Source organism: Amia ocellicauda, unplaced genomic scaffold, assembly GCF_036373705.1.
Source record: "Amia ocellicauda isolate fAmiCal2 unplaced genomic scaffold, fAmiCal2.hap1 HAP1_SCAFFOLD_29, whole genome shotgun sequence".
Taxonomy (NCBI): domain Eukaryota; kingdom Metazoa; phylum Chordata; class Actinopteri; order Amiiformes; family Amiidae; genus Amia; species Amia ocellicauda.
In genome coordinates this window covers 1,055,715-1,079,273 of record NW_027102854.1, presented here as the reverse complement: position 1 = coordinate 1,079,273, position 23,559 = coordinate 1,055,715, and the positions used below count along the sequence as shown (strand labels likewise).

At 45.6% G+C, this 23,559-nt stretch overlaps 1 long non-coding RNA gene, 21 other non-coding genes and 29 pseudogenes across 22 annotated transcripts; 50 read left to right on the top strand and 1 right to left on the bottom strand.

Annotated features, from left to right (window-relative positions):
• Positions 1–535: 535 nt before the first annotated feature.
• On the bottom strand, positions 536–4,594 carry LOC136727725 (uncharacterized). The gene is made up of 2 exons (XR_010808533.1): positions 4,314–4,594; positions 536–4,156 (listed from the first exon to the last, which is right to left on the bottom strand). It is a non-coding gene; the product is annotated as an uncharacterized LOC136727725 (long non-coding RNA).
• Positions 4,595–6,121: 1,527 nt separating this feature from the next.
• On the top strand, positions 6,122–6,240 carry LOC136728315 (5S ribosomal RNA). The gene has a single exon (XR_010808671.1). It is a non-coding gene; the product is annotated as a 5S ribosomal RNA (ribosomal RNA).
• A 223-nt stretch (positions 6,241–6,463) lies between these two features.
• On the top strand, positions 6,464–6,583 carry LOC136727887 (uncharacterized; annotated as a pseudogene).
• A 210-nt stretch (positions 6,584–6,793) lies between these two features.
• Positions 6,794–6,912, top strand: LOC136727920 (uncharacterized; annotated as a pseudogene).
• A 224-nt stretch (positions 6,913–7,136) lies between these two features.
• Positions 7,137–7,255, top strand: LOC136728319 (5S ribosomal RNA). Its single transcript, XR_010808675.1, has one exon. It is a non-coding gene; the product is annotated as a 5S ribosomal RNA (ribosomal RNA).
• Positions 7,256–7,469: 214 nt separating this feature from the next.
• On the top strand, positions 7,470–7,588 carry LOC136727929 (uncharacterized; annotated as a pseudogene).
• Positions 7,589–7,798: 210 nt separating this feature from the next.
• On the top strand, positions 7,799–7,917 carry LOC136728652 (5S ribosomal RNA). The gene has a single exon (XR_010808769.1). It is a non-coding gene; the product is annotated as a 5S ribosomal RNA (ribosomal RNA).
• Positions 7,918–8,136: 219 nt separating this feature from the next.
• On the top strand, positions 8,137–8,255 carry LOC136728739 (uncharacterized; annotated as a pseudogene).
• Positions 8,256–8,810: 555 nt separating this feature from the next.
• Positions 8,811–8,929, top strand: LOC136728449 (uncharacterized; annotated as a pseudogene).
• A 218-nt stretch (positions 8,930–9,147) lies between these two features.
• On the top strand, positions 9,148–9,265 carry LOC136728674 (uncharacterized; annotated as a pseudogene).
• Positions 9,266–9,820: 555 nt separating this feature from the next.
• Positions 9,821–9,939, top strand: LOC136728214 (5S ribosomal RNA). The gene has a single exon (XR_010808580.1). It is a non-coding gene; the product is annotated as a 5S ribosomal RNA (ribosomal RNA).
• Positions 9,940–10,155: 216 nt separating this feature from the next.
• Positions 10,156–10,274, top strand: LOC136728640 (5S ribosomal RNA). The gene has a single exon (XR_010808768.1). It is a non-coding gene; the product is annotated as a 5S ribosomal RNA (ribosomal RNA).
• Positions 10,275–10,484: 210 nt separating this feature from the next.
• On the top strand, positions 10,485–10,603 carry LOC136727784 (uncharacterized; annotated as a pseudogene).
• A 224-nt stretch (positions 10,604–10,827) lies between these two features.
• LOC136728579 (uncharacterized) lies at positions 10,828–10,946 on the top strand (annotated as a pseudogene).
• Positions 10,947–11,156: 210 nt separating this feature from the next.
• LOC136727801 (uncharacterized) lies at positions 11,157–11,275 on the top strand (annotated as a pseudogene).
• A 210-nt stretch (positions 11,276–11,485) lies between these two features.
• LOC136728738 (5S ribosomal RNA) lies at positions 11,486–11,604 on the top strand. Its single transcript, XR_010808777.1, has one exon. It is a non-coding gene; the product is annotated as a 5S ribosomal RNA (ribosomal RNA).
• A 223-nt stretch (positions 11,605–11,827) lies between these two features.
• On the top strand, positions 11,828–11,946 carry LOC136728701 (uncharacterized; annotated as a pseudogene).
• A 210-nt stretch (positions 11,947–12,156) lies between these two features.
• LOC136728629 (uncharacterized) lies at positions 12,157–12,275 on the top strand (annotated as a pseudogene).
• Positions 12,276–12,500: 225 nt separating this feature from the next.
• LOC136728628 (5S ribosomal RNA) lies at positions 12,501–12,619 on the top strand. Its single transcript, XR_010808767.1, has one exon. It is a non-coding gene; the product is annotated as a 5S ribosomal RNA (ribosomal RNA).
• A 216-nt stretch (positions 12,620–12,835) lies between these two features.
• LOC136728700 (uncharacterized) lies at positions 12,836–12,954 on the top strand (annotated as a pseudogene).
• Positions 12,955–13,164: 210 nt separating this feature from the next.
• On the top strand, positions 13,165–13,283 carry LOC136728627 (uncharacterized; annotated as a pseudogene).
• Positions 13,284–13,508: 225 nt separating this feature from the next.
• LOC136728281 (5S ribosomal RNA) lies at positions 13,509–13,627 on the top strand. Its single transcript, XR_010808640.1, has one exon. It is a non-coding gene; the product is annotated as a 5S ribosomal RNA (ribosomal RNA).
• Positions 13,628–13,837: 210 nt separating this feature from the next.
• On the top strand, positions 13,838–13,956 carry LOC136727781 (uncharacterized; annotated as a pseudogene).
• A 209-nt stretch (positions 13,957–14,165) lies between these two features.
• Positions 14,166–14,284, top strand: LOC136728305 (5S ribosomal RNA). The gene has a single exon (XR_010808662.1). It is a non-coding gene; the product is annotated as a 5S ribosomal RNA (ribosomal RNA).
• Positions 14,285–14,507: 223 nt separating this feature from the next.
• Positions 14,508–14,626, top strand: LOC136728704 (uncharacterized; annotated as a pseudogene).
• Positions 14,627–14,836: 210 nt separating this feature from the next.
• LOC136728626 (uncharacterized) lies at positions 14,837–14,955 on the top strand (annotated as a pseudogene).
• Positions 14,956–15,180: 225 nt separating this feature from the next.
• On the top strand, positions 15,181–15,299 carry LOC136728280 (5S ribosomal RNA). Its single transcript, XR_010808639.1, has one exon. It is a non-coding gene; the product is annotated as a 5S ribosomal RNA (ribosomal RNA).
• A 210-nt stretch (positions 15,300–15,509) lies between these two features.
• Positions 15,510–15,628, top strand: LOC136727800 (uncharacterized; annotated as a pseudogene).
• Positions 15,629–15,838: 210 nt separating this feature from the next.
• LOC136728542 (5S ribosomal RNA) lies at positions 15,839–15,957 on the top strand. Its single transcript, XR_010808759.1, has one exon. It is a non-coding gene; the product is annotated as a 5S ribosomal RNA (ribosomal RNA).
• A 227-nt stretch (positions 15,958–16,184) lies between these two features.
• LOC136728283 (5S ribosomal RNA) lies at positions 16,185–16,303 on the top strand. Its single transcript, XR_010808642.1, has one exon. It is a non-coding gene; the product is annotated as a 5S ribosomal RNA (ribosomal RNA).
• Positions 16,304–16,519: 216 nt separating this feature from the next.
• LOC136728699 (uncharacterized) lies at positions 16,520–16,638 on the top strand (annotated as a pseudogene).
• A 210-nt stretch (positions 16,639–16,848) lies between these two features.
• LOC136728625 (uncharacterized) lies at positions 16,849–16,967 on the top strand (annotated as a pseudogene).
• Positions 16,968–17,192: 225 nt separating this feature from the next.
• Positions 17,193–17,311, top strand: LOC136728359 (5S ribosomal RNA). Its single transcript, XR_010808711.1, has one exon. It is a non-coding gene; the product is annotated as a 5S ribosomal RNA (ribosomal RNA).
• A 210-nt stretch (positions 17,312–17,521) lies between these two features.
• Positions 17,522–17,640, top strand: LOC136727799 (uncharacterized; annotated as a pseudogene).
• A 227-nt stretch (positions 17,641–17,867) lies between these two features.
• On the top strand, positions 17,868–17,986 carry LOC136728616 (5S ribosomal RNA). The gene has a single exon (XR_010808766.1). It is a non-coding gene; the product is annotated as a 5S ribosomal RNA (ribosomal RNA).
• Positions 17,987–18,202: 216 nt separating this feature from the next.
• LOC136728698 (uncharacterized) lies at positions 18,203–18,321 on the top strand (annotated as a pseudogene).
• Positions 18,322–18,531: 210 nt separating this feature from the next.
• LOC136727748 (uncharacterized) lies at positions 18,532–18,650 on the top strand (annotated as a pseudogene).
• A 226-nt stretch (positions 18,651–18,876) lies between these two features.
• LOC136728291 (5S ribosomal RNA) lies at positions 18,877–18,995 on the top strand. Its single transcript, XR_010808649.1, has one exon. It is a non-coding gene; the product is annotated as a 5S ribosomal RNA (ribosomal RNA).
• Positions 18,996–19,206: 211 nt separating this feature from the next.
• Positions 19,207–19,325, top strand: LOC136727847 (uncharacterized; annotated as a pseudogene).
• A 209-nt stretch (positions 19,326–19,534) lies between these two features.
• On the top strand, positions 19,535–19,653 carry LOC136728604 (5S ribosomal RNA). The gene has a single exon (XR_010808765.1). It is a non-coding gene; the product is annotated as a 5S ribosomal RNA (ribosomal RNA).
• Positions 19,654–19,865: 212 nt separating this feature from the next.
• Positions 19,866–19,984, top strand: LOC136727975 (uncharacterized; annotated as a pseudogene).
• A 224-nt stretch (positions 19,985–20,208) lies between these two features.
• LOC136728578 (uncharacterized) lies at positions 20,209–20,327 on the top strand (annotated as a pseudogene).
• A 210-nt stretch (positions 20,328–20,537) lies between these two features.
• LOC136727798 (uncharacterized) lies at positions 20,538–20,656 on the top strand (annotated as a pseudogene).
• Positions 20,657–20,866: 210 nt separating this feature from the next.
• Positions 20,867–20,985, top strand: LOC136728726 (5S ribosomal RNA). Its single transcript, XR_010808776.1, has one exon. It is a non-coding gene; the product is annotated as a 5S ribosomal RNA (ribosomal RNA).
• A 221-nt stretch (positions 20,986–21,206) lies between these two features.
• LOC136728446 (5S ribosomal RNA) lies at positions 21,207–21,325 on the top strand. The gene has a single exon (XR_010808751.1). It is a non-coding gene; the product is annotated as a 5S ribosomal RNA (ribosomal RNA).
• A 221-nt stretch (positions 21,326–21,546) lies between these two features.
• LOC136728712 (uncharacterized) lies at positions 21,547–21,665 on the top strand (annotated as a pseudogene).
• A 215-nt stretch (positions 21,666–21,880) lies between these two features.
• LOC136728432 (5S ribosomal RNA) lies at positions 21,881–21,999 on the top strand. Its single transcript, XR_010808749.1, has one exon. It is a non-coding gene; the product is annotated as a 5S ribosomal RNA (ribosomal RNA).
• A 210-nt stretch (positions 22,000–22,209) lies between these two features.
• On the top strand, positions 22,210–22,328 carry LOC136727923 (uncharacterized; annotated as a pseudogene).
• A 215-nt stretch (positions 22,329–22,543) lies between these two features.
• LOC136728329 (5S ribosomal RNA) lies at positions 22,544–22,662 on the top strand. The gene has a single exon (XR_010808684.1). It is a non-coding gene; the product is annotated as a 5S ribosomal RNA (ribosomal RNA).
• A 225-nt stretch (positions 22,663–22,887) lies between these two features.
• LOC136728577 (uncharacterized) lies at positions 22,888–23,006 on the top strand (annotated as a pseudogene).
• Positions 23,007–23,233: 227 nt separating this feature from the next.
• Positions 23,234–23,352, top strand: LOC136728289 (5S ribosomal RNA). The gene has a single exon (XR_010808648.1). It is a non-coding gene; the product is annotated as a 5S ribosomal RNA (ribosomal RNA).
• Positions 23,353–23,559: the final 207 nt, after the last annotated feature.

Sequence of the window (23,559 nt, the reverse complement as noted above, 5' to 3'; positions counted from 1 at the left end):
TCTGCTTTAACGTGGAACTGGTGGAACATGCGTTCAATGTCACACATGATTGCCACTGGACCTTTCCGGAAACGACACAGAACTCCCACCAAGGTGTTTGTCAGCTCTGGACCAGTCAGGAGATGGTCGTTTAAGGATGTCTCTTGAAATCTCGCCGAACAATCGAAGACAACACGTATCTTCCCAGGCTTTTGGGGATGATACACCCCATGGTGTGGGATGTACCATGCTGGAGCTTTATTGAGGTCTTCTTCTGGGACCCTTTCTGCATCTCCACGTGTTATGATCTCATCCATGAAGGTCTTGTAGTCTTTGTAGTACTGTTTGTTTCTTTTCAGCTTCCGTTCTAGGCATCTGAGACGGTGGATGGCGCACACCATGTTATCTGGTAAGTTGGGTCTTTCATTCTTGAATGGCAGTGGCATCTCATAATGACCATTGTCCTTGAGCCTGATGCCTCTTTCCATCTTTGACAGGAATCGGAGATCCTCTTGAGAGATGTGACTGTCCTCCAAAGACCTTTCGACAAAGTCCGATTCCAGCACCTTGATGACATCTGCAGGTGAGACTACCTCTTTGACTTGAGTTCTACAGACATAGTGAACTTCGCTTGTGAGGTTTGAAGAGGACTGAAGACCAGGCATCACTTGCCTCACGATGACCTGGTGACTTATTCCAATTTCATCTCCATAGTCAAGACATGGGTTGCCATAGCCAACTACGCTCCAGCCCAGGTCTGTTCTCTGAGCAAAGGGCTGATTTTCTTTACCAGGCACCACTTGCCTTGGGACAAGAGCTTGAGGACAGTTGTAGCCGATTAGCAGGCCCACGTCGCAGCTTTGTTGAGGAGCAATCTCGTCTGCGACGTGTTCCAGATGAGGCCATGCCTTTGCAGTCTCTGGTGTGGGAATATGATCTCTGTTTGCAGGGATGAATTCTCTTGAGTAGGTCACTGGCAGAGGAATTATCTTGTCTGAGTAGAATCCTCTCACTTGTAGTCCAGTCAGTTTCCGACAGGACACAACTGTGTTTCTTGAAGCCATTGTGGAGAGCTTTAGCTGAACTGGTTCCTTCTTTGTGTGAAGAGTCTTTGCCGTTTCTTCCAGGATGAATGTCGTGTCGCTCTGTGTATCGAGGAGTGCATACACAAGAACTTCACGATCTGGCTCACTTGTGACTGACAACCACACTGGAATGACTGTGGATGTATGAGTGTCTTTAACATTCTGTAAAACTCTGTTGGATGTTGACTCACGTGATGATCTTGCTGCCCTATCTTGTGGCCGCTCTATTTTCCTTTCCCTTGACTTGCCACTGTTCCCTGCTCCACTAAGCCGTGTTGACATCATTTCTTCTTTGGTGCGATTATCATGGAGGCAAGCTAAATGTCTTTTTTCACACATATCGCAGATCTCTCTGTTTTCACAGTCCTTCGAGCGATGGCCAAACTTCAGACAGCCGAAACACAATTTCTTCTCTTGAACAAACTTGACTCGCTCTGAAATAGTCTCATCCATAAATTTGCGACACTTGTGTAGACTGTGACCTGCCTTCTCACAGAAGACACAGCTTGTGGTAACAGCTTTCTCGTCTGAGTTGGTTGCCAATACCTTTGCTCCATGACCTCTTGTCTTTGAAACCTTGATCTTCTCATTTTCACTTGGTTTTAGAGCGTGGAGGGACGTTATTGGGTTACAGGCGATTTTGGCTTCACGTGTGAGAAACTTGACGAACTGGCTAAAGCTTGGGAACGTGTGACTTTGTTCTTCCACTTCTATCACCTTCCTATTCCATCTTGAGGTCAGCCAGTCTGGAAGTTTAGAGAGTATTTTCTGATTTTCGTTGCAGTCGTTGAGTACTTCAAGACCTCTGATCTGAGACATGGCCGCCTCACAGCTGCGAAGGAAGTCAGCGAGTTCTTGAAGTTCCACACTCCCCTTAGAGTTTATTTTGGGCCACGTATCAAGCTTATCTCTGAAGGCCTTGGCGATAAGGAATGGATTGCCATATCTCTCTTCTAGGATGGTCCACGCTGCACAATAAGCTGACTCTGTGCCTAGCAAGAAGTAGCTTTCAATGGCCTTTTTGGCTGGTCCACCCACATACTTTCGCAGATAGTATATTTTCTCTTCAGCTGGTATGTTTTTCCTGTCAATAAGTGTCTGAAAGGAGACTTTCCAGTCATTAAATCTGAGTGGGTCGCCGTTGAACGTTGTTGGTTCAGGTACGGGAAGACGACTCGCACTGATGGACTCTGCGAATGCTCTAACAAGAGCTGCAGTATTGTCTTCTTGTTTTGGTTGTGTCAGAGAGTGAGGTGGGGAGCGATGCTGCAATAGGCTACTTTCATGCTTGACTTCCTCATTCTCCTTCGGAGGGACACATTGATGGAGCAGCCCAAATATTTCTTCATCTGAGCATTCACTTTGTTCATATACTTGCTGTCTCGCCTTAGCAGCCTCTAGCTTCTTGATTGTCTCCAATCTTTCTAGTTCTCTGCGCTTGGCTTCCAGCACCCTTTGTCTTTCTGCATTTTCAGCCTCTTGATTAGCTCGTAAATTGGCTGCTTCAGTTTCGAGTCTTTCAAGTTCTTTGATATGACGTTCTTGCTCTAGCAGTACTTTTAAAGTGGCTTCATTGGCAGCAACTTCAGCAGCAGCATCTCGTCTTGCAGAAGACTGGCTTGAACGGGATGTTATTCTTGAGTTAGTTTGAGAATGAGCAGACGACTTGGTGCGGTGAGAGTTGACGCTTACTTTGTCTGAGGCTGCAGCTTCAATTACAGACTCTATTGATTTCACTCTTTGTTCTTCACCCCCTCTTGTGTCTAGAAGAGCCTTTGCAGTCTGGATGATTGTTCTTGTTACTGCTTCGCAGGTGTCTGCTCTGCGACGTGTGTCTTGGTCGGGAATGTCAATGTGCCTTAAATCTTCATAAACAACGTTCAGATTATCTGAGGCATTGCTTATCTTAGTGATGTGGTCACGCAGCAGGTTGTTTGAGCATTGTCCACTCAGCGCTTGTTTGGCATCCTTAGCGATAGCTTTCCACTTCTCGTAGCTCACACTGAAACGGTGTGCAAATCTTCTTACTTGCTGATCGTGCAGTTCTTGGCCCTTTTCCGTAAACCTGCGGACCCTTTGGCTTCTATGTGGCTCTTGTGAGGAAGTGTGGTTATCTCCTGTGCCTTCAGCAGCTTGTGGTTGCATGTCTGCGCAGTGCTGCTGCGCGTCTTCACCTGCACCCTCTTTGTCACTCTCAAAGAAAAGCTCAAACTCTGACATTTTGCTTTAGTTTGGTTTAAATCTAAACTTGTTTTTTAGTTGAGTAAATTACCTTGTTCACAATAATCTAAGTTATGTTTAACTTAGCTTAAGCTCAATTGAGTAGTTGTTTTTAATCTCTGATATGTGAATAGTCAGCCTTTAATTACTTGCAGCTACTGACACTACTTTGGAGAAAAATTACTCTCTGCAGCTAAATTAACTTGCTTTTTCCAAAATAAAAACTGTACTAACTGTACTCAAAGACTAGTAACACTCACTTTGTGATCTATGGAGCTATGGTCTTCTTGCCTGATAACTTGTTATAGTTATATATGGCCTTATTTAAATCTTAAATTACCACAAATGAAATTAAACAAACCAAAAATATTAACTCTTAGTTAAACTTGTACATATACCACATTAAGTAATAACCATTCACTTTTAAGTCTAAATATGACCAATTCTGCCTTACTCTCGGTACTAATAGTTCTTAATATTCACATCCTACTCATCAGTAGACACAATATCAACACAGTAGCAATATCAATCCACTTCAATTTGAGAAAAGGTAAGTAAACAAAACATTAACTAATGGGAAATGCAAAGAAATGTCTCATTCTCTTGCCCAGAACGCTTAATGTCTCTGAATTACAGCTTCATTTGCGTTATGAAACCTGATTCTTCCGTGGGCGCTGCCTCTTCTCGCGCTGTCATGTGCGGATGTCTCGGCCCGACCACGACTCGCGCTCTCCGATGCCGTCTTCCTCGCCTCCTCATGCGGAGCAGACGAGTTCTCACTGTAGCTCCCTCCAGTAGTCAACACGAAGCACGAGGTCTTGGTTAAAAAACGGGGTTTTATTTCAACAACATATCATGTCAACCCGTGAGAACTGGGTTGAAAGAGAAAAAAAAAATAAAAGGAAATTATAAATACAATGCATGTATGTATGTCTTGAATACAGTTTGTGCCGTTATAGTTACACACTAGTTAACACAAGCTATGCACATGAAATATATCACAGACAACTGGATACAAAAGAAACATACCTCGTAGGCTGCTTCCTACTTAGGAGGGGCTAAATCTCAAAAGCCTTCTTCCTTGTCTTCTTTACTCGGATAATATACATTTAGATATCTTTACATTCTTAATATTTACTTAGCTCGGAGAGCTCTTGCGATGCTATGTTTTAGCTCTACACTTTAGATGTTGTGCCCCCTTTAATTACGTGCGGAACACAAGGATGGCGCTAATTAGTTCCGCCTCTACGATATCCTATTAATTTTAGGTAGGAACCAAAAAAATAGTCACAAACTTAACTAAAGCTGAGAGGCAGTTACAGTGCTATATATTCATTTGTAAATCACAAATTAAATCCGCTTATGTATAAAAACAAATGTTTTTTAGGAGCTCATATTCCTCTCTCTCTCTCTCTCTCTCTCTCTCTCTCTCTCTCTCTCTCTCTCAATTCATTTCATTTGTATTGTCAAAGCAATTGGACATACATACACATACATACATATACACTCACCTAAAGGATTATTAGGAACACCTGTTCAATTTCTCATTAATGCAATTATCTAATCAACCAATCACATGGCAGTTGCTTCAATGCATTTAGGGGTGTGGTCCTGGTCAAGACAATCTCCTGAACTCCAAACTGAATGTCTGAATGGGAATGAAAGGTGATTTAAGCAATTTTGAGCGTGGCATGGTTGTTGGTGCCAGACGGGCCGGTCTGAGTATTTCACAATCTGCTCAGTTACTGGGATTTTCACGCACAACCATTTCTAGGGTTTACAAAGAATGGTGTGAAAAGGGAAAAACATCCAGTATGCGGCAGTCCTGTGGGCGAAAATGCCTTGTTGATGCAAGAGGTCAGAGGAGAATGGGCCGACTGATTCAAGCTGATAGAAGAGCAACTTTGACTGAAATAACCACTAGTTACAAACGAGGTATGCAGCAAAGCATTTGTGAAGCCACAACACGTACAACCTTGAGGCGGATGGGCTACAACAGCAGAAGACCCCACCGGGTACCACTCATCTCCACTACAAATAGGAAAAAGAGGTGAGACATTCAGATGGTAGAGTCAGAATTTGGCGTAAACAGAATGAGAACATGGATCCATCATGTCTTGTTACCACTGTGCAGGCTGGTGGTGGTGGTGTAATGGTGTGGGGGATGTCTTCTTGGCACACTTTAGGCCCCTTAGTACCAATTGGGCATCGTTTAAATGCTACGGCCTACCTGAGCATTGTTTCTGACCATGTCCATCCCTTTTTGACCACCATGTACCCATCCTCTGATGGCTACTTCCAGCAGGATAATGCACCATGTCACAAAGGTCGAATCATTTCAAATTGGTTTCTTGAACATGACAATGAGTTCACTGTACTAAACTGGCCCCCACAGTCACCAGATCTCAACCCAATGGAGCATCTTTGGGATGTGGTGGAACGGGAGCTTCGTGCCCTGGATGTGCATCCCACAAATCTCCATCAACTGCAAGATGCTATCCTATCAATATGGGCCAACATTTCTAAAGAATGCTTTCAGCACCTTGTTGAAGCAATGCCACGTAGAATTAAAGCAGTTCTGAAGGCGAAAGGGGGTCAAACACAGTATTAGTATGGTGTTCCTAATAATCCTTTAGGTGAGTTCATCGTAGCTCTTAATACTCTCTTTCTGTCTGGAGGAGATATAATTGAAGTATTGTACACGTACCCGGCTACTTTCAACACCCATTGCTGCACTGATATTTTTCCCTCCATTTTTCTTTATCCATTTTTTTTTTGCTGGAAGTTCCGTCAATACCCGTCAGCCTTTAAGAGACATCATGCAGCCAGGCCTCTTGGCTTGCGGCCACACCGTCCTGAACGCGCCCAATCTCATCAGATCTCGGAAGCTAAACGGGGCAGGACCTGGTCAGTACTTGGATGGGAGACCTCCTGGAAATACCTGGTGCTGCAAGCTTTTACGTCTCCTGGGTAACTTTATCGTAGCTTTTAATTCTCTCTCTCTGTCTGGAGGAGATATAATTGAAGTATTGTACACGTATCCAGCTACTGTCAACACCCTTTGCTGCACTGATATTTTTCCATCCATTTTTCTTTTTTCTTTTTTTCTTTTTTTTTTTGCTGGCAGTTCCGTCAATACCCGCCAGCCTTTAAGAGACATCATGCAGCCAGGCATCTCGGCTTGCGGCGACACCATCCTGAACGCGCCCGATCTTGTCAGATCTCGGGAAGCTAAACGGGGCAGGGCCTGGTCAGTACTTGGATGTGAGACCTCCTAGAAATACCAGGTGCTGCAAGCTTTTTACGTCTCCTGGGTAACTTCATCGTAGCTCTTAATACTCTCTTTCTGTCTCCAGGAGATATAATTGAAGAATTGTACACGTACCCGGCTACTTTCAACACCCTTTGCTGCACTGGTATATTTCCCTCTATTTTTCTTTTTTTTTTTTGCTGGCAGTTCCGTCAATACCCGCCAGCCTTTAAGAGACATCATGCAGCCAGGCATCTCGGCTTGCGGCCACACCATCCTGAACGCGCCCGATCTCGTCAGATCTCGGAAGCTAAACGGGGCAGGACCTGGTCAGTACATGAAAGTGAGACCTCCTGGAAATACCTAGTGCTGCAAGCTTTTACGTCTCCTGGGTAACTTTATCGTAGCTCTTAATAATCTCTCTCTGTCTGGAGGAGATATAATTGAAGTATTGTACACGTATCCAGCTACTGTCAACACCCTTTGCTGCACTGATATTTTTCCATCCATTTTTCTTTTTTCTTTTTTTTTTTTTTTTTTTTGCTGGAAGTTCCGTCAATACCCGCCAACCTTTAAGAGACATCATGCAGCCAGGCCTCTTGGCTTGCGGCCACACCGTCCTGAACGTGCCCGATCTCGTAAGATCTCGGAAGCTAAACGGGGCAGGACCTGGTCAGTACTTGGATGGGAGACCTCCTGGAAATACCTGGTGCTGCAAGCTTTTACGTCTCCTGGGTAACTTTATCATAGCTCTTAATTCTCTCTTTCTGTCTGGAGGAGATATAATTGAAGAATTGTACACGTACCCAGCTACTGTCAATACCCTTTGCTGCACTGATATTTTTCCATCCATTTTTCTTTTTTTTTTTTTTTTTGCTGGAAGTTCCGTCAATACCCGCCAACCTTTAAGAGACATCATGCAGCCAGACATCTCGGCTTGCGGCCACACCGTCCTGAACGCGCCCGATCTTGTCAGATCTCGGAAGCTAAACGGGGCAGGACCTGGTCAGTACTTAAATGTTAGACCTCCTGGAAATACCAGGTGCTGCCAGCTTTTTACGTCTCCTGGGGAACTTCATCGTAGCTCTTAATACTCTCTTTCTGTCTGGAGAAGATATAATTGAAGAATTGTATACGTACCCGGCTACTTTCAACACCCTTTGCTGCACTGGTATTTTTCCCTCTATTTTTCTTTTTTTTTTTTGCTGGCAGTTCCGTCAATACCCGCCAGCCTTTAAGAGACATCATGCAGCCAGGCATCTCAGCTTGCGGCCACACCGTCCTGAATGCGCCCGATCTCGTCAGATCTCGGAAGCTAAACGGGGCAGGGCCTGGTCAGTACTTGGATGGGAGACCTCCTAGAAATACCAGGTGCTGCAAGCTTTTTACGTCTCCTGGGTAACTTCATCGTAGCTCTTAATAATCTCTTTCTGTCTCCAGGAGATATAATTGAAGAATTGTACACGTACCCGGCTACTTTCAACACCCTTTCCTGCACTGATATTTTTCCCTCCATTTTTCTATTTTTTTTTTTTTTTTTTTGCTGGAAATTCCGTCAATACCCGCCAGCCTTTAAGAGACGTCATGCAGCCAGACATCTCGCCTTGCGGCCACACCGTCCTGAACGCGCCCGATCTCGTCAGATCTCGGAAGCTAAACGGGGCAGGACCTGTTCAGTACTTGAATGTGAGACCTCCTGGAAATACCTGGTGCTGCAAGCTTTTACGTCTCCTGGGTAACTTTATCGTAGCTCTTAATACTCTCTATCTGTCTGGAGGAGATATAATTGAAGAATTGTACACGTACCCGGCTACCTTCAACACGCTTTGCTGCACTGATATTTTTCCCTCCATTTTTCTTTTTTCTTTTATTTCTTGCTGGAAGTTCCATCAATACCCTCCAGCCTTTAAGAGACATCATGCAGCCAGGCCTCTTGGCTTGAGGCCACACCGTCCTGAAGATGCAAAATCTCGTCAGATCTCGGAAGAAAAACTGGGCAGGGTCTGGTCAGTAATTGGATGGGTGACCTCCTGGAAATACCAGGTGCTGAAAGCTTTTTACATCTCCTGGGTAACTTCAGCATAGCTCTTAATACTCTCATTCAGTCTGGAGGAGATATAATTGAAGAATTGTACATGTACCCGGCTACTTTCAACACCCTGTTCTGCACTGATATTTTTCCCTCCATTTTTCTATTTATTTATTTTTTATTTTTTGCTGGAAGTTCCGTCAATACCCGCCAGCCTTTAAGAGACATCATGCAGCCCGGCCTCTTGGCTTGCGGCCACACCGTCCTGAACATGCCCGATCTCGTCAGATCTCGGAAGCTAAACGGGGCAGGGCCTCGTCAGTACTTGGATGGGAGACCTCCTGGAAATACCTGGTGCTGCAAGCTTTTTACGTCTCCTGGGAAACTTCATCGTAGCTCTTAATACTCTCTATCTGTCTGGAGGAGATATAATTGAAGTATTGTACACGTACCCGGCTACTTTCAACAGCCTTTGCTGTACTGATATTTTTCCCTCCATTTTCCATTTTTTTTTTTTTTTTTTTGCTGGAAGTTCCGTCAATACCCGCCAGCCTTTAAGAGACATCATGCAGCCAGGCCTCTTGGCTTGCGGCCACACCGTCCTGAACGCGCCCCATCTCATCAGATTTCGGAAGCTAACGGGGCAGGGCCTGGTCAGTACTTGGATGGGTGACCTCCTGGAAATACCAGGTGCTGCAAGCTTTTTACGTCTCCTGGGTAACTTCATCATAGCTCTTAATACTCTCTTTCAGTCTGTAGGAGATATTATTGAAGAATTGTACACGTACCCGGCTACTTTCAAAACCCTTTGCTGCACTGATATTTTTCCCTCCATTTTTCTTTTTTCTTTTTTTTTTTGCTGTAAGTTCTGTCAATACCCGCCAGCCTTAAAGAGACATCATGCAGCCGTGCCTCTTGGCTTTCGGCCACACCGTCCTGAATGCGCATGATATCGTCAGATCTCGGAAGCTAAACGGGGCAGGACCTGGTCAGTACTTGAATGTGAGACCTCCTGGAAATACCAGGTGCTGCAAACTTTTACGTCTCCTGGGTAACTTTATCGTAGCTCTTAATACTCTCTTTCAGTCTGCAGGAGATATAATTGAAGAATTGTACACGTACCCGGCTACTTTCAACACCCTTTCCTGCACTGATATTTTTCCCTCCATTTTTCTATTTTTTTTTTTTTTTTTTTTTGCTGGAAGTTCCGTCAATACCCGCCAACCTTTAAGAGACATCATGCAGCCAGGCCTTTCGGCTTGTGGCCACACCGTCCTGAATGCGCCCGATCTCGTCAGATCTCGGAAGCTAAACGGGGCAGGGCCTGGTCAGTACTTGGATGGGAGACCTCCTAGAAATACCAGGTGCTGCAAGCTTTTTACGTCTCCTGGGAAACTTCATCGTAGCTCTTAATACTCTCTATCTGTCTGGAGGAGATATAATTGAAGTATTGTACACGTACCCAGCTACTGTCAACACCATTTGCTGCACTGATATTTTTCCATCCATTTTTCTTTTTTTTTTTTTTTTTTGCTGGAAGTTCCGTCAATACCCGCCAACCTTTAAGAGACATCATGTAGCCAGGCTTCTTGGCTTGCGGCCACACCGTCCTGAATGCGCCCGATCTCGTCAGATCTCGGAAGCTAAACGGGGCAGGGCCTGGTCAGTACTTGGATGGGAGACCTCCTAGAAATACCAGGTGCTGCAAGCTTTTTACGTCTCCTGGGTAACTTCATCGTAGCTCTTAATACTCTCTTTCTGTCTCCAGGAGATATAATTGAAGAATTGTACACGTACCCGGCTACTTTCAACACCCTTTGCTGCACTGGTATATTTCCCTCTATTTTTCTTTTTTTTTTTTGCTGGCAGTTCTGTCAATACCCGCCAGCCTTTAAGAGACATCATGCAGCCAGGCATCTCGGCTTGCGGCCACACCATCCTGAACGCGCCCGATCTCGTCAGATCTCGGAAGCTAAACGGGGCAGGACCTGGTCAGTACATGAATGTGAGACCTCCTGGAAATACCTAGTGCTGCAAGCTTTTACGTCTCCTGGGTAACTTTATCGTAGCTCTTAATACTCTCTCTCTGTCTGGAGGAGATATAATTGAAGTATTGTACACGTACCCGGCTACTGTCAACACCCTTTGCTGCACTGATATTTTTCCATCCATTTTTCTTTTTTCTTTTTTTCTTTTATTTTTTTGCTGGAAGTTCCGTCAATACCCGCCAACCTTTAAGAGACATCATGCAGCCAGGGCTTTCGGCTTGTGGACACACCGTCCTGAATGCGCCCGATCTCGTCAGATCTCGGAAGCTAAACGGTGCAGGGCCTGGTCAGTACTTGGATGGGAGACCTCCTAGAAATACCAGGTGCTGCAAGCTTTTTACGTCTCCTGGGTAACTTCATCGTAGCTCTTAATACTCTCTTTCTGTCTCCAGGAGATATAATTGAAGAATTGTACACGTACCCGGCTACTTTCAACACCCTTTGCTGCACTGGTATATTTCCCTCTATTTTTCTTTTTTTTTTTTGCTGGCAGTTCCGTCAATACCCGCCAGCCTTTAAGAGACATCATGCAGCCAGACATCTCGGCTTGCGGCCACACCGTCCTGAACGCGCCCGATCTTGTCAGATCTCGGAAGCTAAACGGGGCAGGACCTGGTCAGTACTTAAATGTGAGACCTCCTGGAAATACCAGGTGCTGCCAGCTTTTTACGTCTCCTGGGGAACTTCATCGTAGCTCTTAATACTCTCTTTCTGTCTGGAGAAGATATAATTGAAGAATTGTACACGTACCCGGCTACTTTCAACACCCTTTGCTGCACTGGTATTTTTCCCTCTATTTTTCTTTTTTTTTTTTGCTGGCAGTTCCGTCAATACCCGCCAGCCTTTAAGAGACATCATGCAGCCAGGCATCTTGGCTTGCGGCCACACCATCCTGAACGCGCCCGATCTCGTCAGATCTCGGAAGCTAAACGGGGCAGGGCCTGGTCAGTACTTGGATGGGAGACCTCCTAGAAATACCAGGTGCTGCAAGCTTTTTACGTCTCCTGGGTAACTTCATCGTAGCTCTTAATACTCTCTATCTGTCCGGAGGAGATATAATTTAAGTATTGTACACGTACCCAGCTACTGTCAACACCCTTTGCTGCACTGATATTTTTCCATCCATTTTTTTTTTTTTTTTTTTTTTTTTTTTTTTGCTTGAAGTTCTGTCAATACCCGCCAGCCTTTAAGAGACATCATGCAGCCAGGCCTCTTGGCTTGTAGTCACACCGTCCTGAACGCGCCCGATCATATCAGATTTCGGAAGCTAAACGGGGCAGGGCCTGGTCAGTACTTGGATGTGTGACCTCCTGGAAATACCAGGTGCTGCAAGCTTTTTACTTCTCCTGGGTAACTTCATCGTAGCTCTTAATACTCTCTTTCTTTCTCCAGGAGATATAATTGAAGAATTGTACACGTACCTGGCTACTTTCAACACCCTGTGCTGCACTGGTATATTTCCCTCTATTTTTCTTTTTTTTTTTTGCTGGCAGTTCCGTCAATACCCGCCAGCCTTTAAGAGACATCATGCAGCCAGGCATCTCGGCTTGCGGCCACACCATCCTGAACGCGCCCGATCTCGTCAGATCTCGGAAGCTAAACGGGGCAGGACCTGGTCAGTACATGAATGTGAGACCTCCTGGAAATACCTGGTGCTGCAAGCTTTTACGTCTCCTGGGTAACTTTATCGTAGCTCTTAATACTCTCTATCTGTCTGGAGGAGATATAATTGAAGTATTGTACACGTACCCGGCTACTTTCAAAACCCATTACTGGACTGATATTTTTCCCTCCATTTTTCTTTTTCTTTTTTTTTTTTTTTTTTTTTTGCTGGAAGTTCCGTCAATACCCGCCAGCCATTAAGAGACATCATGTAGCCAGGCTTCTCGGCTTGCGGCCACACCGTCCTGAATGCGCCCGATCTCGTCAGATCTCGGAAGCTAAACGGGGCAGGGCCTGGTCAGTACTTGGATGGGAGACCTCCTAGAAATACCAGGTGCTGCAAGCTTTTTACGTCTCCTGGGTAACTTCATCGTAGCTCTTAATACTCTCTTTCTGTCTGGAGGAGATATAATTGAAGAATTGTACACGTACTAGGCTACTTTCAACAGCCTTTGCTGCACTGATATTTTTCCCTCCATTTTTCTTTTTATTTTATTTTTTTGCTGGAAGTTCCGTCAATATCCGCCAGCCTTTAAGAGACATCATGCAGCCAAGCCTCTTGGCTTGTAGTCACACCGTCCTGAACGCGCCCGATCATATCAGATTTCGGAAGCTAAACGGGGCAGGGCCTGGTCAGTACTTGGATGTGTGACCTCCTGGAAATACCAGGTGCTGCAAGCTTTTTACGTCTCCTGGGTAACTTCATCGTAGCTCTTAATACTCTCTTTCTTTCTCCAGGAGATATAATTGAAGAATTGTACACGTACCCGGCTACTTTCAACACCCTGTGATGCACTGGTATATTTCCCTCTATTTTTCTTTTTTTTTTTTGCTGGCAGTTCCGTCAATACCCGCCAGCCTTTAAGAGACATCATGCAGCCAGGCATCTCGGCTTGCGGCCACACCATCCTGAACGCGCCCGATCTCGTCAGATCTCGGAAGCTAAACGGGGCAGGACCTGGTCAGTACATGAATGTGAGACCTCCTGGAAATACCTGGTGCTGCAAGCTTTTACTTCTCCTGGGTAACTTTATCGTAGCTCTTAATACTCTCTATCTGTCTGGAGGAGATATAATTGAAGTATTGTACACGTACCCGGCTACTTTCAAAACCCATTACTGCACTGATATTTTTCCCTCCATTTTTCTTTTTCTTTTTTTTTTTTTTTTTTTTTTGCTGGAAGTTCCGTCAATACCCGCCAGCCATTAAGAGACATCATGTAGCCAGGCCTCTCGGCTTGCGGCCACACCGTCCTGAATGCGCCCGATCTCGTCAGATCTCGGAAGCTAAACGGGGCAGGGCCTGGTCAGTACTTGGATGGGAGACCTCCTAGAAATACCAGGTGCTGCAAACTTTTTACGTCTCCTGGGTAACTTCATCGTAGCTCTTAATACTCTCTTTCTGTCTCCAGGAGATATAATTGAAGAATTGTACACGTACCCGGCTACTTTCAACACCCTTTGCTGCACTGGTATATTTCCCTCTATTTTTCTTTTTTTTTTTTGCTGGAAATTCCGACAATACCCGCTAGCCTTTAAGAGACATCATGCAGCCAGACATCTCGGCTTGCGGCCACACCATCCTGAACGCGCCCGATCTCGTCAGATCTCGGAAGCTAAACGGGGCAGGACCTGGTCAGTACATGAATGTGAGACCTCCTGGAAATACCTAGTGCTGCAAGCTTTTACGTCTCCTGGGTAACTTTATCGTAGCTCTTAATACTCTCTTTCTGTCTGGAGAAGATATAATTGAAGAATTGTACACGTACCCGGCTACTTTCAACACCCTTTGCTGCACTGGTATTTTTCCCTCTATTTTTCTTTTTTTTTTTTGCTGGCAGTTCCGTCAATACCCGCCAGCCTTTAAGAGACATCATGCAGCCAGGCATCTTGGCTTGCGGCCACACCATCCTGAACGCGCCCGATCTTGTCAGATCTCGGAAGCTAAACGGGGCAGGGCCTGGTCAGTACTTGGATGGGAGACCTCCTAGAAATACCAGGTGCTGCAAGCTTTTTACGTCTCCTGGGTAACTTCATCGTAGCTCTTAATACTCTCTATCTGTCCGGAGGAGATATAATTTAAGTATTGTACACGTACCCAGCTACTGTCAACACCCTTTGCTGCACTGATATTTTTCCATCCATTTTTTTTTTTTTTTTTTTTTTTTTTTTTTTGCTTGAAGTTCTGTCAATACCCGCCAGCCTTTAAGAGACATCATGCAGCCAGGCCTCTTGGCTTGTAGTCACACCGTCCTGGACGCGCCCGATCATATCAGATTTCGGAAGCTAAACGGGGCAGGGCCTGGTCAGTACTTGGATGTGTGACCTCCTGGAAATACCAGGTGCTGCAAGCTTTTTACTTCTCCTGGGTAACTTCATCGTAGCTCTTAATACTCTCTTTCTTTCTCCAGGAGATATAATTGAAGAATTGTACACGTACCCGGCTACTTTCAACACCCTGTGCTGCACTGGTATATTTCCCTCTATTTTTCTTTTTTTTTTTTGCTGGCAGTTCCGTCAATACCCGCCAGCCTTTAAGAGACATCATGCAGCCAGGCATCTCGGCTTGCGGCCACACCATCCTGAACGCGCCCGATCTCGTCAGATCTCGGAAGCTAAACGGGGCAGGACCTGGTCAGTACATGAATGTGAGACCTCCTGGAAATACCTGGTGCTGCAAGCTTTTACGTCTCCTGGGTAACTTTATCGTAGCTCTTAATACTCTCTATCTGTCTGGAGGAGATATAATTGAAGTATTGTACACGTACCCGGCTACTTTCAAAACCCATTACTGGACTGATATTTTTCCCTCCATTTTTCTTTTTCTTTTTTTTTTTTTTTTTTTTTTGCTGGAAGTTCCGTCAATACCCGCCAGCCATTAAGAGACATCATGTAGCCAGGCTTCTCGGCTTGCGGCCACACCGTCCTGAATGCGCCCGATCTCGTCAGATCTCGGAAGCTAAACGGGGCAGGGCCTGGTCAGTACTTGGATGGGAGACCTCCTAGAAATACCAGGTGCTGCAAACTTTTTACGTCTCCTGGGTAACTTCATCGTAGCTCTTAATACTCTCTTTCTGTCTCCAGGAGATATAATTGAAGAATTGTACACGTACCCGGCTACTTTCAACACCCTTTGCTGCACTGGTATATTTCCCTCTATTTTTCTTTTTTTTTTTTGCTGGAAATTCCGACAATACCCGCTAGCCTTTAAGAGACATCATGCAGCCAGACATCTCGGCTTGCGGCCACACCGTCCTGAACGCGCCCGATCTTGTCAGATCTCGGAAGCTAAACGGGGCAGGACCTGGTCAGTACTTAAATGTGAGACCTCCTGGAAATACCAGGTGCTGCCAGCTTTTTACGTCTCCTGGGGAACTTCATCGTAGCTCTTAATACTCTCTTTCTGTCTGGAGAAGATATAATTGAAGAATTGTACACGTTCCCGGCTACTTTCAACACCCTGTGCTGCACTGGTATATTTCCCTCTATTTTTCTTTTTTTTTTTTGCTGGCAGTTCCGTCAATACCCGCCAGCCTTTAAGAGACATCATGCAGCCAGGCATCTCGGCTTGCGGCCACACCATCCTGAACGCGCCCGATCTCGTCAGATCTCGGAAGCTAAACGGGGCAGGACCTGGTCAGTACTTGGATGGGAGACCTCCTGGAAATACCTGGTGCTGCAAGCTTTTACGTCTCCTGGGTAACTTTATCGTAGCTCTTAATACTCTCTATCTGTCTGGGGGAGATATAATTGAAGTATTGTACACGTACCCGGCTACTTTCAAAACCCATTACTGGACTGATATTTTTCCCTCCATTTTTCTTTTTCTTTTTTTTTTTTTTTTTTTTTTTTGCTGGAAGTTCCGTCAATACCCGCCAGCCATTAAGAGACATCATGTAGCCAGGCTTCTCGGCTTGCGGCCACACCGTCCTGAATGCGCCCGATCTCGTCAGATCTCGGAAGCTAAACGGGGCAGGGTCTGGTCAGTACTTGGATGGGAGACCTCCTAGAAATACCAGGTGCTGCAAGCTTTTTACGTCTCCTGGGTAACTTCATCGTAGCTCTTAATACTCTCTTTCTGTCTGGAGGAGATATAATTGAAGAATTGTACACGTACTAGGCTACTTTCAACAGCCTTTGCTGCACTGATATTTTTCCCTCCATTTTTCTTTTTATTTTATTTTTTTGCTGGAAGTTCCGTCAATATCCGCCAGCCTTTAAGAGACATCATGCAGCCAAGCCTCTTGGCTTGTAGTCACACCGTCCTGAACGCGCCCGATCATATCAGATTTCGGAAGCTAAACGGGGCAGGGCCTGGTCAGTACTTGGATGTGTGACCTCCTGGAAATACCAGGTGCTGCAAGCTTCTTACGTCTCCTGGGTAACTTCATCGTAGCTCTTAATACTCTCTTTCTTTCTCCAGGAGATATAATTGAAGAATTGTACACGTACCCGGCTACTTTCAACACCCTGTGCTGCACTGGTATATTTCCCTCTATTTTTCTTTTTTTTTTTTGCTGGCAGTTCCGTCAATACCCGCCAGCCTTTAAGAGACATCATGCAGCCAGGCATCTCGGCTTGCGGCCACACCATCCTGAACGCGCCCGATCTCGTCAGATCTCGGAAGCTAAACGGGGCAGGACCTGGTCAGTACATGAATGTGAGACCTCCTGGAAATACCTGGTGCTGCAAGCTTTTACTTCTCCTGGGTAACTTTATCGTAGCTCTTAATACTCTCTATCTGTCTGGAGGAGATATAATTGAAGTATTGTACACGTACCCGGCTACTTTCAAAACCCATTACTGCACTGATATTTTTCCCTCCATTTTTCTTTTTCTTTTTTTTTTTTTTTTTTTTTTGCTGGAAGTTCCGTCAATACCCGCCAGCCATTAAGAGACATCATGTAGCCAGGCCTCTCGGCTTGCGGCCACACCGTCCTGAATGCGCCCGATCTCGTCAGATCTCGGAAGCTAAACGGGGCAGGGCCTGGTCAGTACTTGGATGGGAGACCTACTAGAAATACCAGGTGCTGCAAACTTTTTACGTCTCCTGGGTAACTTCATCGTAGCTCTTAATACTCTCTTTCTGTCTCCAGGAGATATAATTGAAGAATTGTACACGTACCCGGCTACTTTCAACACCCTTTGCTGCACTGGTATATTTCCCTCTATTTTTCTTTTTTTTTTTTGCTGGAAATTCCGACAATACCCGCTAGCCTTTAAGAGACATCATGCAGCCAGACATCTCGGCTTGCGGCCACACCGTCCTGAACGCGCCCGATCTTGTCAGATCTCGGAAGCTAAACGGGGCAGGACCTGGTCAGTACTTAAATGTGAGACCTCCTGGAAATACCAGGTGCTGCCAGCTTTTTACGTCTCCTGGGTAACTTTATCGTAGCTCTTAATACTCTCTATCTGTCTGGAGGAGATATAATTGAAGTATTGTACACGTACCCGGCTACTTTCAAAACCCATTACTGGACTGATATTTTTCCCTCCATTTTTCTTTTTCTTTTTTTTTTTTTTTTTTTTTTTGCTGGAAGTTCCGTCAATACCCGCCAGCCATTAAGAGACATCATGTAGCCAGGCTTCTCGGCTTGCGGCCACACCGTCCTGAATGCGCCCGATCTCGTCAGATCTCGGAAGCTAAACGGGGCAGGGCCTGGTCAGTACTTGGATGGGAGACCTCCTAGAAATACCAGGTGCTGCAAGCTTTTTACGTCTCCTGGGTAACTTCATCGTAGCTCTTAATACTCTCTTTCTGTCTGGAGGAGATATAATTGAAGAATTGTACACGTACTAGGCTACTTTCAACAGCCTTTGCTGCACTGATATTTTTCCCTCCATTTTTCTTTTTATTTTATTTTTTTGCTGGAAGTTCCGTCAATATCCGCCAGCCTTTAAGAGACATCATGCAGCCAGGCCTCTTGGCTTGTAGTCACACCGTCCTGAACGCGCCCGATCATATCAGATTTCGGAAGCTAAACGGGGCAGGGCCTGGTCAGTACTTGGATGTGTGACCTCCTGGAAATACCAGGTGCTGCAAGCTTTTTACGTCTCCTGAGTAACTTCATCGTAGCTCTTAATACTCTCTTTCTTTCTCCAGGAGATATAATTGAAGAATTGTACACGTACCCGACTACTTTCAACACCCTGTGCTGCACTGGTATATTTCCCTCTATTTTTCTTTTTTTTTTTTGCTGGCAGTTCCGTCAATACCCGCCAGCCTTTAAGAGACATCATGCAGCCAGGCATCTCGGCTTGCGGCCACACCATCCTGAACGCGCCCGATCTCGTCAGATCTCGGAAGCTAAACGCGGCAGGACCTGGTCAGTACATGAATGTGAGACCTCCTGGAAATACCTGGTGCTGCAAGCTTTTACTTCTCCTGGGTAACTTTATCGTAGCTCTTAATACTCTCTATCTGTCTGGAGGAGATATAATTGAAGTATTGTACACGTACCCGGCTACTTTCAAAACCCATTACTGCACTGATATTTTTCCCTCCATTTTTCTTTTTCTTTTTTTTTTTTTTTTTTTTTTTGCTGGAAGTTCCGTCAATACCCGCCAGCCATTAAGAGACATCATGTAGCCAGGCCTCTCGGCTTGCGGCCACACCGTCCTGAACGCGCCCGATCTCGTCAGATCTCGGAAGCTAAACGGGGCAGGGCCTGGTCAGTACTTGGATGGGAGACCTCCTAGAAATACCAGGTGCTGCCAGCTTTTTACGTCTCCTGGGGAACTTCATCGTAGCTCTTAATACTCTCTTTCTGTCTGGAGAAGATATAATTGAAGAATTGTACACGTACCCGGCTACTTTCAACACCCTTTGCTGCACTGGTATTTTTCCCTCTATTTTTCTTTTTTTTTTTTTGCTGGCAGTTCCGTCAATACCCGCCAGCCTTTAAGAGACATCATGCAGCCAGGCACCTCGGCTTGCGGCCACACCATCCTGAACGCGCCCGATCTCGTCAGATCTCGGAAGCTAAACGGGGCAGGACCTGGTCAGTACATGAATGTGAGACCTCCTGGAAATACCTCGTGCTGCAAGCTTTTACGTCTCCTGGGTAACTTTATCGTAGCTCTTAATACTCTCTATCTGTCTGGAGGAGATTTAATTGAAGTATTGTACACGTACCCAGCTACTGTCAACACCCTTTGCTGCACTGATATTTTTCCATCCATTTTTTTTTTTTTTTTTTGCTGGAAGTTCCGTCAATACCCGCCAACCTTTAAGAGACATCATGTAGCCAGGCCTCTTGGCTTGCGGCCACACCGTCCTGAATGCGCCCGATCTCGTCAGATCTCGGAAGCTAAACGGGGCAGGGCCTGGTCAGTACTTGGATGGGAGACCTCCTAGAAATACCAGGTGCTGCAAGCTTTTTACGTCTCCTGGGTAACTTCATCGTAGCTCTTAATACTCTCTTTCTGTCTCCAGGAGATATAATTGAAGAATTGTACACGTACCCGGCTACTTTCAACACCCTTTGCTGCACTGGTATATTTCCCTCTATTTTTCTTTTTTTTTTTTTTGCTGGCAGTTCTGTCAATACCCGCCAGCCTTTAAGAGACATCATGCAGCCAGGCATCTCGGCTTGCGGCCACACCATCCTGAACGCGCCCGATCTCGTCAGATCTCGGAAGCTAAACGGGGCAGGACCTGGTCAGTACATGATAGTGAGACCTCCTGGAAATACCTAGTGCTGCAAGCTTTTACGTCTCCTGGGTAACTTTATCGTAGCTCTTAATACTCTCTCTCTGTCTGGAGGAGATATAATTGAAGTATTGTACACGTACCCGGCTACTGTCAACACCCTTTGCTGCACTGATATTTTTCCATCCATTTTTCTTTTTTCTTTTTTTCTTTTATTTTTTTGCTGGAAGTTCTGTCAATACCCGCCAACCTTTAAGAGACATCATGCAGCCAGGGCTTTCGGCTTGTGGACACACCGTCCTGAATGCGCCCGATCTCGTCAGATCTCGGAAGCTAAACGGTGCAGGGCCTGGTCAGTACTTGGATGGGAGACCTCCTAGAAATACCAGGTGCTGCAAGCTTTTTACGTGTCCTGGGTAACTTCATCGTAGCTCTTAATACTCTCTTTCTGTCTCCAGGAGATATAATTGAAGAATTGTACACGTACCCGGCTACTTTCAACACCCTTTGCTGCACTGGTATATTTCCCTCTATTTTTCTTTTTTTTTTTTGCTGGCAGTTCCGTCAATACCCGCCAGCCTTTAAGAGACATCATGCAGCCAGACATCTCGGCTTGCGGCCACACCGTCCTGAACGCGCCCGATCTTGTCAGATCTCGGAAGCTAAACGGGGCAGGACCTGGTCAGTACTTAAATGTGAGACCTCCTGGAAATACCAGGTGCTGCCAGCTTTTTACGTCTCCTGGGGAACTTCATCGTAGCTCTTAATACTCTCTTTCTGTCTGGAGAAGATATAATTGAAGAATTGTACACGTACCCGGCTACTTTCAACACCCTTTGCTGCACTGGTATTTTTCCCTCTATTTTTCTTTTTTTTTTTTGCTGGCAGTTCCGTCAATACCCGCCAGCCTTTAAGAGACATCATGCAGCCAGGCATCTTGGCTTGCGGCCACACCATCCTGAACGCGCCCGATCTCGTCAGATCTCGGAAGCTAAACGGGGCAGGGCCTGGTCAGTACTTGGATGGGAGACCTCCTAGAAATACCAGGTGCTGCAAGCTTTTTACGTCTCCTGGGTAACTTCATCGTAGCTCTTAATACTCTCTATCTGTCCGGAGGAGATATAATTTTAGTATTGTACACGTACCCAGCTACTGTCAACACCCTTTGCTGCACTGATATTTTTCCATCCATTTTTTTTTTTTTTTTTTTTTTTTTTTTTGCTTGAAGTTCTGTCAATACCCGCCAACCTTTAAGAGACATAATGCAGCCAGGCCTCTCGGCTTGCGGCCACACCGTCCTGAATGCGCCCGATCTCGTCAGATCTCGGAAGCTAAACGGGGCAGGGCCTGGTCAGTACTTGGATGGGAGACCTCCTAGAAATACCAGGTGCTGCAAGCCTTTTACGTCTCCTGGGTAACTTCATCGTAGCTCTTAATACTCTCTATCTGTCCAGAGGAGATATAATTTAAGTATTGTACACGTACCCAGCTACTGTCAACACCCTTTGCTGCACTGATATTTTTTCATCCATTTTTTTTTTTTAATTTTTTTTTTTTTTTGCTTGAAGTTCTGTCAATACCCGCCAACCTTTAAGAGACATCATGCAGCCAGGCATCTCGGCTTGCGGCCACACCATCCTGAACGTGCCCGATCTCGTCAGATCTCGGAAGCTAAACGGGGCAGGACCTGGTCAGTACATGAATGTGAGACCTCCTGGAAATACCTGGTGCTGCAAGCTTTTACGTCTCCTGGGTAACTTTATCGTAGCTCTTAATACTCTCTATCTGTCTGGAGGAGATATAATTGAAGTATTGTACACGTACCCAGCTACTGTCAACATCCTTTGCTGCACTGATATTTTTCCATCCATTTTTCTTTTTTTTTTTTTTTTCTGCTGGAAGTTCCGTCAATACCCGCCAACCTTTAAGAGACATAATGCAGCCAGGCCTCTCGGCTTGCGGCCACACCGTCCTGAATGCGCCCGATCTCGTCAGATCTCGGAAGCTAAACGGGGCAGGGCCTGGTCAGTACTTGGATGGGAGACCTCCTAGAAATACCAGGTGCTGCAAGCCTTTTACGTCTCCTGGGTAACTTCATCGTAGCTCTTAATACTCTCTTTCTGTCTCCAGGAGATATAATTGAAGAATTGTACACGTACTAGGCTACTTTCAACACCCTTTGCTGCACTGGTATATTTCCCTCTATTTTTCTTTTTTTTTTTTCCTGGCAGTTCCGTCAATACCCGCCAGCCTTTAAGAGACATCATGCAGCCAGGCGTCTCGGCTTGCGGCCACACCATCCTTAACTCGCCCGATCTCGTCAGATCTCGGAAGCTAAACGGGGCAGGACCTGGTCGGTACATGAATGTGAGACCTCCTGGAAATACCTGGTGCTGCAAGCTTTTACGTCTCCTGGGTAACTTTATCGTAGCTCTTAATACTCTCTATTTGTCTGGAGGAGATATAATTGAAGTATTGTACACGTACCCAGCTACTGTCAACATCCTTTGCTGCACTGATATTTTTCCATCCATTTTTCTTTTTTTTTTTTTTTTTTGCTGGCAGTTCCGTCAATACCCGCCAGCCTTTAAGAGACATCATGCAGCCAGGGCTTTCGGCTTGCGGCCACACCGTCCTGAACGCGCCCGATCTCGTCAGATCTCGGAAGCTAAACGGTGCAGGGCCTGGTCAGTACTTGGATGGGAGACCTCCTAGAAATACCAGGTGCTGCAAGCTTTTTACGTCTCCTGGGTAACTTCATCGTAACTCTTAATACTCTCTATCTGTCTGGAGGAGATATAATTGAAGTATTGTACACGTACCCAGCTACTGTCAACACCATTTGCTGCACTGATATTTTTCCATCCATTTTTCTTTTTTCTTTTTTTCTTTTATTTTTTTGCTGGAAGTTCCGTCAATACCCGCCAACCTTTAAGAGACATCATGCAGCCAGGGCTTTCGGCTTGTGGACACACCGTCCTGAATGCGCCCGATCTCGTCAGATCTCGGAAGCTAAACGGTGCAGGGCCTGGTCAGTACTTGGATGGGAGACCTCCTAGAAATACCAGGTGCTGCAAGCTTTTTACGTCTCCTGGGTAACTTTATCGTAGCTCTTAATACTCTCTATCTGTCTGGAGGAGATATAATTGAAGTATTGTACACGTACCCGGCTACTTTCAAAACCCATTACTGCACTGATATTTTTCCCTCCATTTTTCTTTTTCTTTTTTTTTTTTTTTTTTTTTTTGCTGGAAGTTCCGTCAATACCCGCCAGCCATTAAGAGACATCATGTAGCCAGGCCTCTCGGCTTGCGGCCACACCGTCCTGAACGCGCCCGATCTCGTCAGATCTCGGAAGCTAAACGGGGCAGGGCCTGGTCAGTACTTGGATGGGAGACCTCCTAGAAATACCAGGTGCTGCCAGCTTTTTACGTCTCCTGGGGAACTTCATCGTAGCTCTTAATACTCTCTTTCTGTCTGGAGAAGATATAATTGAAGAATTGTACACGTACCCGGCTACTTTCAACACCCTTTGCTGCACTGGTATTTTTCCCTCTATTTTTCTTTTTTTTTTTTGCTGGCAGTTCCGTCAATACCCGCCAGCCTTTAAGAGACATCATGCAGCCAGGCACC